Source organism: Myotis brandtii, unplaced genomic scaffold (genome assembly GCF_000412655.1).
Source record: "Myotis brandtii unplaced genomic scaffold, ASM41265v1 scaffold724, whole genome shotgun sequence".
NCBI classification, from domain to species: domain Eukaryota; kingdom Metazoa; phylum Chordata; class Mammalia; order Chiroptera; family Vespertilionidae; genus Myotis; species Myotis brandtii.
In genome coordinates this window covers 371,931-384,442 of record NW_005370857.1, presented here as the reverse complement: position 1 = coordinate 384,442, position 12,512 = coordinate 371,931, and the positions used below count along the sequence as shown (strand labels likewise).

Genomic DNA, 12,512 nt, shown 5'->3' with positions numbered 1-12,512 from the left:
CATATTTTGGTCTGGATTTCCTTTCATGATCTACATCTACCCCTAAGTTATTTACCATCCACTGAGCAGTACCATCCTCTGAGTCCTGGTTCCTTCTGCTCTGAACTCTAATTCTGAAATTCTCTCTGATATTTTCCACTGCTGTAGAATTAATTCCCTGGAAAACATAGCTATGACTATATTTATTTATTGCCCATAATACTTAAATGATTCCCTATTATTTACAAAATGAACTCCAAATTTAAGTACACATACTAGACCTTCCGTTAATGGCATCGATCTGTCTATCCTTAACCTTCCTTATTCACCTTTATACATTTAACTCTCTCATTGCTCTTGTCTAAATAGAGCCATACTTTTCCTTTTGTGTGCCATGTTTTTGTTTATTCAATTCTCCCCACCCAGGAACCTCTTTATCTCTCTCTACACATCCATCTTGAAATACTATCTTAAATAGTATAAAACTCGGAGTATCTATCTGTGGCAGACAAAAAATATAGCTCACCCATTCTAAATGAAGACAACATTCTGTATTTATGAGTGCTGAGACAGCTCTCTATAGATGTACCTATGAATATCTCTCTTATTTTCAGTCTATTTCTCAAAGTCCAAAAACTTATCTCCTGCTCTGATTTACTCAAATGATTTACTCTGATTTATTGTATCCTCTGCCTCATATAATATACCCAAGAATAGAGATCCACCAATATATCTAGATAGACAGACAGACATAGAGACATGATTCTTTGCCTTCAAGTTCTACTGAAGTCCTAGTAATAGTTATAGGTAAAAAAGCAAAATAGAAAAGTTGGAAATGGGGGAGTGTTATAGACTGAATAAGACAGATAGAGTGCACTGACACCAGCAGCCACTAATTTACACAAAATGAAGATACTTACTCGTAAAAAGTGTTTGAAACAGTAAGATTACAAATAGGAATCCTATGTAAATGTCCCTACAAATTCAGAAAGGAAAGAAATCTTCACGATAATAATAGGTGAAACCTGTCTTGGATGGTTTGCATGTGTGCTAATCAGTAAGCAGATGGCTGTCGGGCACTGGAAATGTGGTCAGCCCTGATTGAGATGTGCCGTCAGTGTAAACTTCAGAGCAAATTCTGAAGACTCTGTGTGAAGAAGGAATGTGAACTGTCTCATTGATCATTTTTATATTGATCGCATGCTGAGTTTGTAATATTATTGACATACTTGATAAAACAAAACATGGTGCTAAAATTCACTTTAGCTATTTCTTTTCGCTTTTTTCAATGTGGCTCCTAGAAAATTTAGAATTACTCTACACCTGATATATATGTCTACTGGACAGTGTCAGGTTAGCTAATTACTTGCCAAAGGATAGAAGATCAGGCCTGGATACTCTTACTGACCTATGAAGTTGCAGGATTCTATGATTTCCCCCAACAACCAGTGTAATTTACCTTACAATTTTCACAATTTGGGTAAATAAAGGACTGGTGAGACTGCATGAAGTCACTCTTTTCCCACTATTAACAGGGCTGACCAGGTCCGGGACCTTCTGTGGTTTATAGCCGGGTAGTCCCATGCTCTGAGCAATCTGATCTCTTGATGAACCTGACATTTTTTGAAATGGGAATGGGAGTGGGGAAAACCACTGGGTGGGAGTCACTTTTGGTGATGACACCCAAACCCGAAAGTAAAGATGCTGAGACCTGAAGCTTGTAAAGAAGGCGCAGGTCTGCTAGGACTTGTCATTTGAAACAAGACAAAAATGGGAACACACGTACTTGCACAGGCACACACACACCTGCCTCCCCTGGCCTTTCATTCAAAGTTTCTAAAGATAAGATGACCTAGTTTCATAACCCAGTTTATAGCAATCCCACGTGAAGATTCTGTTTCCCTAATCTTGTCTCTGAACCAAAGAGTGAGGCGGTGCCCTGACTGTGTTACGTTTCTACTGCCTGGGAGAGAGCACGTCATTTCTTAGCACGTCATTTCTTATCATCATCAACTATAGGAAAGGAAATGTGGTCTGGATTTAGAGTCTGGCTTTGTTTGTGCTGAAGCTCTGTTTTCCTCAGGACTGGAGGAAATTTTCCAATGAGGGAAGAATAAAATGAATTGAGATCAAGGATGCTAGGTTTACAACTAACGTGTCCTTTAAGAATGATCTTGGTGGCTTTTCCACCATTGTTTTGAGAGTTGTTTTAGGCTGCATAATGGGCAAGAACAAATTATAAGATAATTTGACAGTGGAGATAGAATAAGACCCACTTCCCATGCTCTCTGCTATAATGTTCAAAACAGGGAAGAAATCTCTATGCCCAGATGAAGTCTCCATCACAAGAGGGGCATGTGACTTTTCAGAGAAGACATTCGTTACCTATGCATTAGACACACTTCTAAATAGGCTAAGTCCCTCTAAAGCGGAAACTTGGACTCCGGCCCAGGAGATGAGAATATTTCTTTTTCCCTTCGAGCATTACTCCCTTTCTAGAAATTTAGCCTATTTCCCCCCAAACTGGCTTGGCTTGGCATGGTGTCAGTGGGAGCAGACCCTGTAGGTTGCCACCATGAAGGTGAAGAAGGGATGCCTTTGGGAGAAATGAAAAGATCAAACAACTGTATGTGTTTTAAGACTTAACACAATGCATTGTGTTAGAAAGACAAGTTAAAGAGTTACTTGGAATTAAAATAGCATAAATCCATTTATTTTTTTAAGCAGGCTTTGGACTCATGTCTACCACACTTTTCAGGAACCAGAGATTATCTACATGCCCATGAAACCCCAGTGAAATGTCCCCTTCTCACTGATTGAACAGAAAAGCTATAATCACTCAGGCCCCTGACATCAGTAACCGGACAGCAAGGCCCATGATGCTGTGCTTTCCACGGTGAAGAAGAAAGAACAAGCAGAAATCACTGTCCCTCTCTTCAAGAAGCCTGAAATCTAACTAAGGACCTAGAGTAAGAAAATCAACTCAAAAACACTAATTTGGTCCTAAGATTTGTAAGACAATGCATGATGGTGAGAGCAATTGTGAGGGATCAAAGCAAAAAGTGAATATAATAAAGGGAATTGGTTCAATTGAAAAGCTGAGTGTGGCCTGGCAGAGAGCAAGAGAGGGCATTTCTTGAAGAAATAATTTCCACATTGGGTGGGGCCGACTGTCTACTGTTGTTAATAGAAGACTCAGGCACCAGCCTGAAGACCCATCTGGCTACTCCCCACACGTCGACTCAAAGGGTTCTAACCCTGACATGCATGAAGGGAAAGGCCTGTGCACAGGCAGCAAGAAGTGAATGTTGGCAAAGAGTCATGGAGGAAATGCAACTATGTGTTTCCTGCCACCGTTATAACTCCACAGGCCACCATGACAGGGTGCCCACAATAAACCATAGGAGCAAATCAGAGCAGGACAGAAGCTTTGGACTTTGAGGAACAAACTAAAAAAGAGAGAGTATAGATCACCAGGTAGGAAAAGGAAAATGGAATGCTTGAAGGAAACTATTACGTTCATGTACTCAAAGCAGAAAAACTGACTCCTATAATAGTACACTCCTCTCCAAAACACACAGGTGCCTACAGTCTGGGCTCCCTGAGTCAGGGCGCCCCTGTGTCTCAGGCACCTCACCAGCAGGCTACTCCTCAAAGCCCTATGCAAAAGGATATTTAGGAAACAATTGTGCCCCACCTGAAGACTTTAGCACCTTTAGCACATGTACTGGAGTCAGAACATGACCCTTTTAGGATTCTATAGTAAGTAGAAACTTGCACATAAGATCCTAAATCCAGGTTCACCCTGATTTGTCTTGCAACTTCAGGGGTCCCATGAACAGCTTTTCTGTTTTCTCACTGGTGAAATGAGGAGAGGAGAGGTGACATAGGTCAGCAGGTCATAATACTATAGGCCTCTGAGATGACAGACCTCAAACCAAATGGTATTTTGCAAAGAATTTGAACCTGAGAGTCAAGGGAGGTGGGATGGGGAACAATGGGACTCTTGCCAGCCCTGATCCACCCCTGTTCTGCCAAAAGCATAACTTAGCACTATCAGGGTCCTTCATCCTCACCAATAGCAAGAAATTGGAGATCCTCTTGATTTTATTTTATTTAAATTCTTGCCATCTTCCTCCGCATTTTTGAGACTCTCAAGACACTCCCCAAGTCAAATTAATGTTTAATAAACAGCAGTGAATAAGTAAAGCTTGATCACTTGAACACATTTAGTCCAGAAAGTAAGCTGACAGAAGGAGATAAATAGAGGAGTACACAAGTGGATAGGATACGGGAACAGCAGATATAAGTCACACAGAGGACTAGTCTTACACTTTAAACAGAACGAAGAAAATCCTGGTTTAGCTCTTTGAATAGACATGTAAACTAAAATGACATAAAACAAATGGGTGCAAAGCACATTCATTAGGAACAGCAAAAAATTCGGAAGTGAGGGCAAGCACCAGGTAAAGTCTTAGCAAAAGAATATACAATGGGGTAAAGGAAGTCTCTTCAATAAATGGTGCTGGGAAAACTAGTCAGAGATATGCAAAAAAGTGAAACTGGACCACCTCTTACCATATACAAAAATAAACTCAAACTGGATTAAAGACTTAAATGTCAGACCTGAAGCCATAAAACTAGGAGAACACATAGGCACTAAACTCTTTGACACTGTTCTTTGTAATATATTTTTGGCTATGCCTTCTTGGACAAGGGCAATAAAAGCAAAGAAAAACAAATGGGATTACATCAAACTAAAAAGTTTTTGCACAGTGAAGCAAACCATCAACAAGATGAAATACAACCTACTGAATTGGAGAAGATATTTACCAATAATATATCCAAAAACCAAAACATATAAGGAACTCATGCAACTCAACATCAGAAAGTCACTAGAATGTTTTCATCAATCTGTTTCTTCCTCTCTTCTGAGAAAAAAGTTTTACATGATTGTAGTAAGAAATGGTAGGGTTGGTCACTGTTTGGCTTCTGTTTGCTAACAGAAATATTAGCCCACAATCATGTGTTTTTCAGAGTCACATCTTAAAACTCCTTACACAGCATCTTTCTAAATAACCCTTCAGCTGAAGTGTCTTGAAACAAGGCTTTTCGTTTTCCCTCAGTTGTTAAGACTCCCAAAGTGTTTCCTGCCACCATGGTAACTCCACAGGCCACCACAACAGGGTGCCCACAAAGGGGAGTGGGAATAAAGAATCAATACACATGAACCCAGCCTTAGTTCCCATTAGTTCTTCTCCTATGATATACTGTACCTTTCACCACTAGCCCAAAATACCATTCCAATGAAATATTAGGAATCAGAAAATTATATGTACTAGTCAAGCTTTGGCTCAAGCAGGACACTTCTTTTTTAATTCTTTGTGTGTGTATGTGTGTGTGTGTGTGTGTGTGTGTGTGTGATTAAAGCACTTTAGTAAGGTTAATCCCTCAATAGAGTGAGCTTCTCAAATACCCATTTCTTTTTCTTTTCTTTAAAATTTATCTTTATAGTTGAAGTATACCTGAGGGATACCTGAAAGTATTACAGGTATCCCTTCCCCCTCAACTGACCCCCTCCACCTACCCCGCCCTGCGGCCTATTGAAGTATTGTCTATGTTCATGGGTTATGCAATATGCACATAAGTTCTTTGGTTAATCTCTTCCCATCCCCCCTCCCCACTTCCCTCTGATATTCATCAGCCTGCTCCATGCCTCCATGTCTCTGGATTTATTTTTGTTTATCAGTTTATTTTGTTCATTATATTCTACATATACAGTAAGTGAGATCATGTGATACTTATCTTTCAAAAGCATTTCTGATAGCTATTTCCAACATCAAACAGGGATGGAGTGTCTCCCCTCACACTCCAGTGATGGTCTCTGTACTCCTCTAAGTGTCACCACTGCTTTTTTACCTGTTGATTTCTTCTCTGCACTCTGCATTCTAAGCTTCTTAAAGAAAGAAACATATTCCTCATCTCAGAATTCCAAGGAACCAACACAGGTTCGAGGACCAACAAGTACTCAAATGTGAGATGAATTAATAAATTCATCAATTACTTTATTTCTGAATAAATAATTCTGCAGGCTATACAGTTTGTGAAGAACTTTCACATTTACTGCCACATTTGAACCTAACAACATCCATGAAGTTCCCCTTAGGAGGGGCTAAAATTGTCCCCATCTATAGATGAAAACACTGAGGCTGAAAGAAACCAAGTGTCTTGGCTAATGTCACACAAGGAGCAGAAAAAAGATTTCATGAAGGTTTCTGATCTAAATGATTTAACCTCTCTCATTAGAGTCTTGCCTCTCAAATAGAGGATTGTTTGGGACATCATGAATATTAAACTACTTTTTTGGGTCCCTGATTTATAACACATGCTCACTCTAATCCTGGGTGCTTGCATGCCATTCTTGGATTTTATTTATCTGTTTGTTTATACATTTAATTCTATGTAATCACTGGTGTATACTAGTATATATCCTAATCTTTATTATGATTTAAGAGTTTATTACATAACTGTCCTGGAATAAAGGGAAGCTCCAGGAGAGGAACATTCCTCCTGAACAATGCAATGTACTCAGATAGTAACAAACTCTCAGCACTGATGTAAAACAATAATGTTGGTGTGTGCTTGAGCGAGAGAAATATTGTACTATAAAAGGACATTAAATCATGGCATCCTATATAATAAAAGCCTAATATGCTAAGTATCCGGTCACCCAGTCGGCCATTCAACCAAAGTGTAATATGCTAACGATATGCTAATAATATGCTAATAATATGCTAAAGATTCTCAACTGCTCGCTATGATGTGCACTGACCACCAGGGGGCAGACAGTCGACTGGTCAATCAGTCGCTATGATGTGCACTGACCATCAGGGGGCAGACGCTCTGACCAGTAGGTTAGCTTGCTGCTGGGGTCTGGCCGATCGGGACTGAGCCAGACAGGCCAGACATGCCCTGGAGCCCTCCCACAGTCCCTCCCTGGCTGGCCAACCTCCCATGTCCCTCCCTCACACTCCAGTGATGGTCTCTGTACTCCTCTATTCTAGGTGTCAACACTGCTTTTTTACCTGTTGATTTCTTCCCCGGTCCCGATCGTGCACCAATGGGGTCCCTTGGCCTGGCCTGCACCCTCTCGCAATCCGGGACCCCTCAGGGGATGTCGGAGGGCCAGTTTCGGCCCAAAGGTGGAATGACCAGTCGTTATGACATGCATTGACCACCAGGGGGCAGACACTCAATGCAGCAGCGGCCCCCTGGTGGTCAGTGCACATCATAGCGACTGATTGACCAGTCGACTGTCTGCCCCCTGGTGGTCAGTGCGCTCCCACAAGGGGAGCGTCACTCAGCCAGAAGCCCGGCTCATGGCTGGCGAGCGCAGCAGCAGTAGGGGGAGAGGCTCTGTGGCAGCGCGAAGAATGTCTGACTGATGGCTTAGGCCCACTTCCCATGGGTGTACAAATTTCATGCACTGGGCCTCTAGTATGTACTAAAAAATTAATTTAATTTTAAAACTCTCTTTTCTCCCACCCTGCCATGCTCTTTCTTATGAGAAGAGAAGCACATGAATTTCCCCTCAGTCAACTCAACTACAAATTCTAAACAAAATTCACCATCAAGACCAGAAAGGCAGAATTTCAGATCAGCCTTCCTCTCTTTCCATGTCATCCCTTACATTCCTTCAGGAAGGGACAAAGCCTTTCAATCCAGTTAGAGATGTCTTCCACCAAGAACTTGACTCACTGATGACTCTCAATAAATGTTCTAATTGACTTAAGAATTTCAGGCTGCAATCTTCAACTCCAGTTCATAGTTTTTATGGAGGTCTTTTGGTTAAAATATTAACATCAGCAAATATGCCCACTCCCACTGATACAAAACCTATCTATCTTTGGGTTAGGGGAGGAAGTATAACAAACCGGAGACATGAAGTGCCTAGAATTTAAAGTAAGGTCATCCTCTATAAAAAAATAAATAAATATTTATAAGAGGAAAAAAGTACCAAAAAAGCAAAGCAGCATGAGTTGAGGAAATCAAACTTAGATTCCATGATGCTGCTAAGGATAAGTGTAATTCATCATTAGCTTGGAGGAGCCAATGAGCATGTGCGCAGAGGTACTTTTTATCTCACAGCTGCACACCCAGGCAGCTTCAAATGATTCATGAAGATTTTATTTTAGTCTTCAACACATCTAACTTCATATACTAGTAAAGAAGCTATGTTCCTAGGATTCTGAGAATGGCTTACATATGTAAAGATGGGTCGGTGAGCCATAATGAAAATTATTAAGTCCTTACAACCAAAATTACCCTACCCAGCAAGGCTATCATTTAAAATTTAAGGAGAAATAAAGAGTTTCTCAGACAAGACAAACTTAAAGGAGTTCACCACCACCAAACCATATTACAAGAAATGTTAAAAGGTTTTCTTTAAGGATTAGAAAGAAAAGATTAAAAATAAGAACAATAAAAAGGCAATAAATACAAGTCTATCAACAATTGAATCTAAATAAAAAAAATAAATGAACAAGTAGAACAGAAACAGACTCATAGATACAAAGAACATTTTGTCAGATGGGAGGAGGGTGGGGGGATAGATTAAAAAGGTGAATGGATTAAGAAGTACAAATTGGTTGTTACAGAATAGTCATAGGGATATAAACTACATCAGAAGGAATTCGTCAATAATGTTCTAATAACTACGTATGGTGTCAGATGGATATGAGATTTATGAAGATGATCACTTAGTAAGTTATATAATGTCTACACTGGGTTTTATACCTGAAACTAATATAATATTGTATATCAACTGTAATTGAAAAATAAGAATATAAAAATAAAGAAAGTTATTAAGTATTGCCTGTAGTTATAGGAATCCTGAGAAAGAGACAGACACACACGCAATCAAATTATGTTTAAATAAAAAAGCCAACACCTACACTCCAGTCCAGAGTTGCTCTGGGCTCCTTCGCTGGACCATTTGCCACAGGAAGACCGAGGGGATGAGCAGGAGTCAGGTGCTGCAGGCCTGCCCGGGAGATTGCTTTCCTGCAGCAAGAAAGACAAACACACAAAGAAAAAGCACATCAGAAGGTAGTACAGAGCAAAAAATTTCCCATGGGGTAGAAATGATGCATGAGTTAGTCTTCTACATGTGCAAACTGTATTGGAATATATCTGCTTAAAGTTCATGGTGAAGGTAGAAGGTTGGGAGGTCTCAAAGATAGAGAGGTTGAGGGGGTCACTTTGGGACTATACTACTTCAGGATGACAAATTAAAATGTAAGTCCCAGTTGAAATTAGAGGGCAGGATGGGTTGGGTAGACATAATACTTGGACAAGTCTAAAGCTGCCAGACAGTAAAAGTAAGAAAAGCGGGCTCATGAGGTCTTCTATTGAAATTCCTCCACTTCCCAACCAAAGTGCTCTTCAAGCTGGGCACATCACCAAGTTTACTCTGGCTCCTCTTAGGAACATCCTTCCTTTCTCTTGAAGAAGATTTGTACAGGTAGCTCGAGGTTCTCAATGGGAGAAGACTGAGTTGTATCTGCCAAGAAATCTCAAACACTGAAAGACCAATATCTTACCAAGGTCCCGGCAAGAAAAAATCTAGAACGTGTTGTTTGGACTTTAGGTTTATTGAGTGGAACATAAAAGGATTCAGGTGAGAAAGGTGGGAAAGGTTAAGAAAGTCAGCCCTGACTTTGATCTGCAAAGATAAGAAATAAGAGGAGCCCCTTTAGCAAGCAACTATGACTATTGCTGAGAAAAGGAAAGGGAGGCAAGATAACAACATGGGGAGAATGAGAAGAGCAAGATAGAAGGAGAAAGCAGGGTTCACCCAGGGAGATCCTGTAGTATCATCGTGAATAACAGAAGTCAGTTTCTGAACATCTCCATCAAAAAACGCCAAACAAAGGTCTTCAGCTTAAATATGAGTGCTCACACGTGTATTAACTACTAGTAAGAGACTCCTAGAAGGGCCAGGAGCTTTCCCTCTGCAGAAGTGACCAGGTGTGCTCTGAGAATTACCTGAGCTAGAATTAGGTGGATCTTGTGACGCTGCAGCTTTGAGTCCTGATCAGTCTGAGGGCGAGGCCCGGGAATTTGCATTTACAAATGCAGATTCCTTCTGTAAGCTAAAAGTTTACAAACATCTCTATGGGTATCTGAAAGGTTTTTAATCTAAAATGGAACTGGAGAATATGAAATGGAGAATCTCACACATGAGCCCTCAGGAAAATGAAGCTTAAAAACCGAGAGACTGATTTCCCATAAATGCCTGATTTATAGGAGACCAAAACTTATCCCTGGACCAATGATCATTTGCCAAGAATCTCTCCCCACCCTCCAGCCAACGAACTTGCTGTTTGGACTCTGGCTAGGCTCGCATCGCCTTGCCGCTTTGCCCATAAAAACAGCTCACCCCAAACCATTAACAGACTCACCTGTAACTTGCTACAGTCTGTGTGTCCTGAATTGCAATTCTCCTGCTAGTCCCGAATAATCTCAATTTCTGGTAATTCGATCTTGGGTCAGTTTACCTCTTACTTTAGGTTGATAGGGCAGGTGGAAGAGCACTAACTTACCCAGGCCCATCAAGGGGGAGCCCTGAAGGAAATCATCAGCAAGTTCATTGTGTACTTCACCCCATTAGCTCTCTGCAGCCTGTTTCATAGAACATGAACATCTGCCATCTGTTACTGGACCCACAGCACACCAGGTCCCCTGAGAGGCCCAGACCCTCAGACTCCTTCACCCATCTCACTCTACAGAGAACCAAGGTTCCAGACAGTGAGATGGGGGAAAGACAGGCAGTGATGCCCAATATATGGTGAATCCCATCAACTGAGCCATTGAAGGAAAAGGAACTTGCCGGGGTAAAAGAGAGGAGTGAGAGCAGAATCTAAAAGCGTCCTTGGGCCCTAGAAGGCAGATGATCTCACTGTACTGTTCACAGAGCCCTGAAAACTCTACCCAGAAGTAGAATTTATAAAGTTGAGAGAGATGAGCAGCAGCCCACAACCTGAAGAAAAGCTGGACAAGAATCCAGAAATGAACCCAGGACTGTGCAGCCACTAGTCAGCGACCCACACATGTGCCCTGAGCAAGTGTCCAGCCCTTAATATACTCCTATTCCTGCACAGGAAGTCCCAGAATAGCGTCTGGGTCTTCGGTAGTCAGAAGTGATCACATCAAGCTTGCCCGTAGCTGACTTTCGGAAGCTCCCACCAGGCAGCAGGCAATGTGCTTGCTTTATATAAGCCCCCACAGAGTCATTACAAGTATGTGGGCCTTTAATGAAGACAGCCTGAGGACATGATATTCTCTTTCCTCACTTTCACCCAAGCAAATAATTAACAACATCAATTTGGCCCCTCACCCCAAAGTATATCCTATTTTATTGAGCAATAAGAAAAGAATGCTGGCCTCGACAATAAAGATAATTTTTTTTTAATTCAGAAAACAAAGAAAAGAATACTGGAAGATTCTTATAGGGTGATCCTTTATCCCCCCAAGTGTTTTCCTCCACCTGAGTTCAAGGAGCTTCTTCCGCATTTTTAATCGGGACTTTTCCCTGGCTTTGAAGGACTTGGTATAGTGATTCTGAGTTAGTTTTCATCACTGAAAAAATCAGATCTCTGGTAGGAGGTGCAGAGATGCGGGAGAGCGGAGGTACGGAGGTGCATGAAACGGGCTGGCAACTGGGTACACTGTGGTCTTTTTCAATCAGGAGGGAGATACAAACTCGCAACTGCTCTGAACTCCAGTTCCGAGCGAGACTCTGGGGACCCAGACTCATAGAGGGAGAAACTGGACTGTCTGGCATCAGGCCAGAACATGAGGGCGGCTTTCCCTCAGAGGTGCTTGCAGCATTAATTGTTCCTGCATGGGGCCGCGGGACACAGAGACCCAGGGACCTATCCGGGGCAGGGCCAACCCTCAACCATTGCTTTTTGCACCACCCCGTGATTCCCTGAGACCACGCCGCACCCAATTTACAACCCCACCCAAGCTGTGTGCAGAGGCTTTTGCGTATGAATGGCCTGGCCTTTTGCAACGTAACCTAACAAACTGCAGCCAGGTCAAAGAACCCCAAAGCTTCCAAAAGAAGGCCTAAGGCTCATCAGCAGCCTGCATTGCTTCACAGCTGCACCTCATCAGAGCACCTCCAAAAGAGTGATAAAGTTTAAATACAGCTATTTAAACAGCATACTTTTAACCCCAAATTGGCGCAGACCTGCCCATCAGCATGCATTCAGTTGAATCCAAAATGTCACATTTGAGAATAAAATGCTTGAGGAAGACTTTAAACTCTTGACATCAACAATCCAATTTTACATTCCAATTTTGTGTTCATTGTTGACCCAACATGCCACCTTAACATGTTTTGCCATTGAGGATATGATGAACTGTGTTAACTGAAGAAATTTTCATATTGGATGTGTTTACAAGGTCTTGTTTAGAAAATTTCAATTCATCCAAGAACATTCTTGTCCTTTGAGTAATGCTTATGG

At 41.5% G+C, this 12,512-nt stretch overlaps 1 protein-coding gene across 1 annotated transcript in view; it reads right to left on the bottom strand.

The window, feature by feature from the left end:
* The window catches only part of DGKI (diacylglycerol kinase, iota), a 325,776-nt gene that overhangs the window by 243,090 nt on the left and 70,174 nt on the right, over nucleotides 1-12,512 (bottom strand). The window contains exon 2 of the mRNA XM_014530144.1: nucleotides 8,934-9,042. The gene's annotated coding sequence lies outside the window, so the exon portion shown is untranslated. The remainder of the gene's footprint in view (nucleotides 1-8,933; nucleotides 9,043-12,512) is intronic.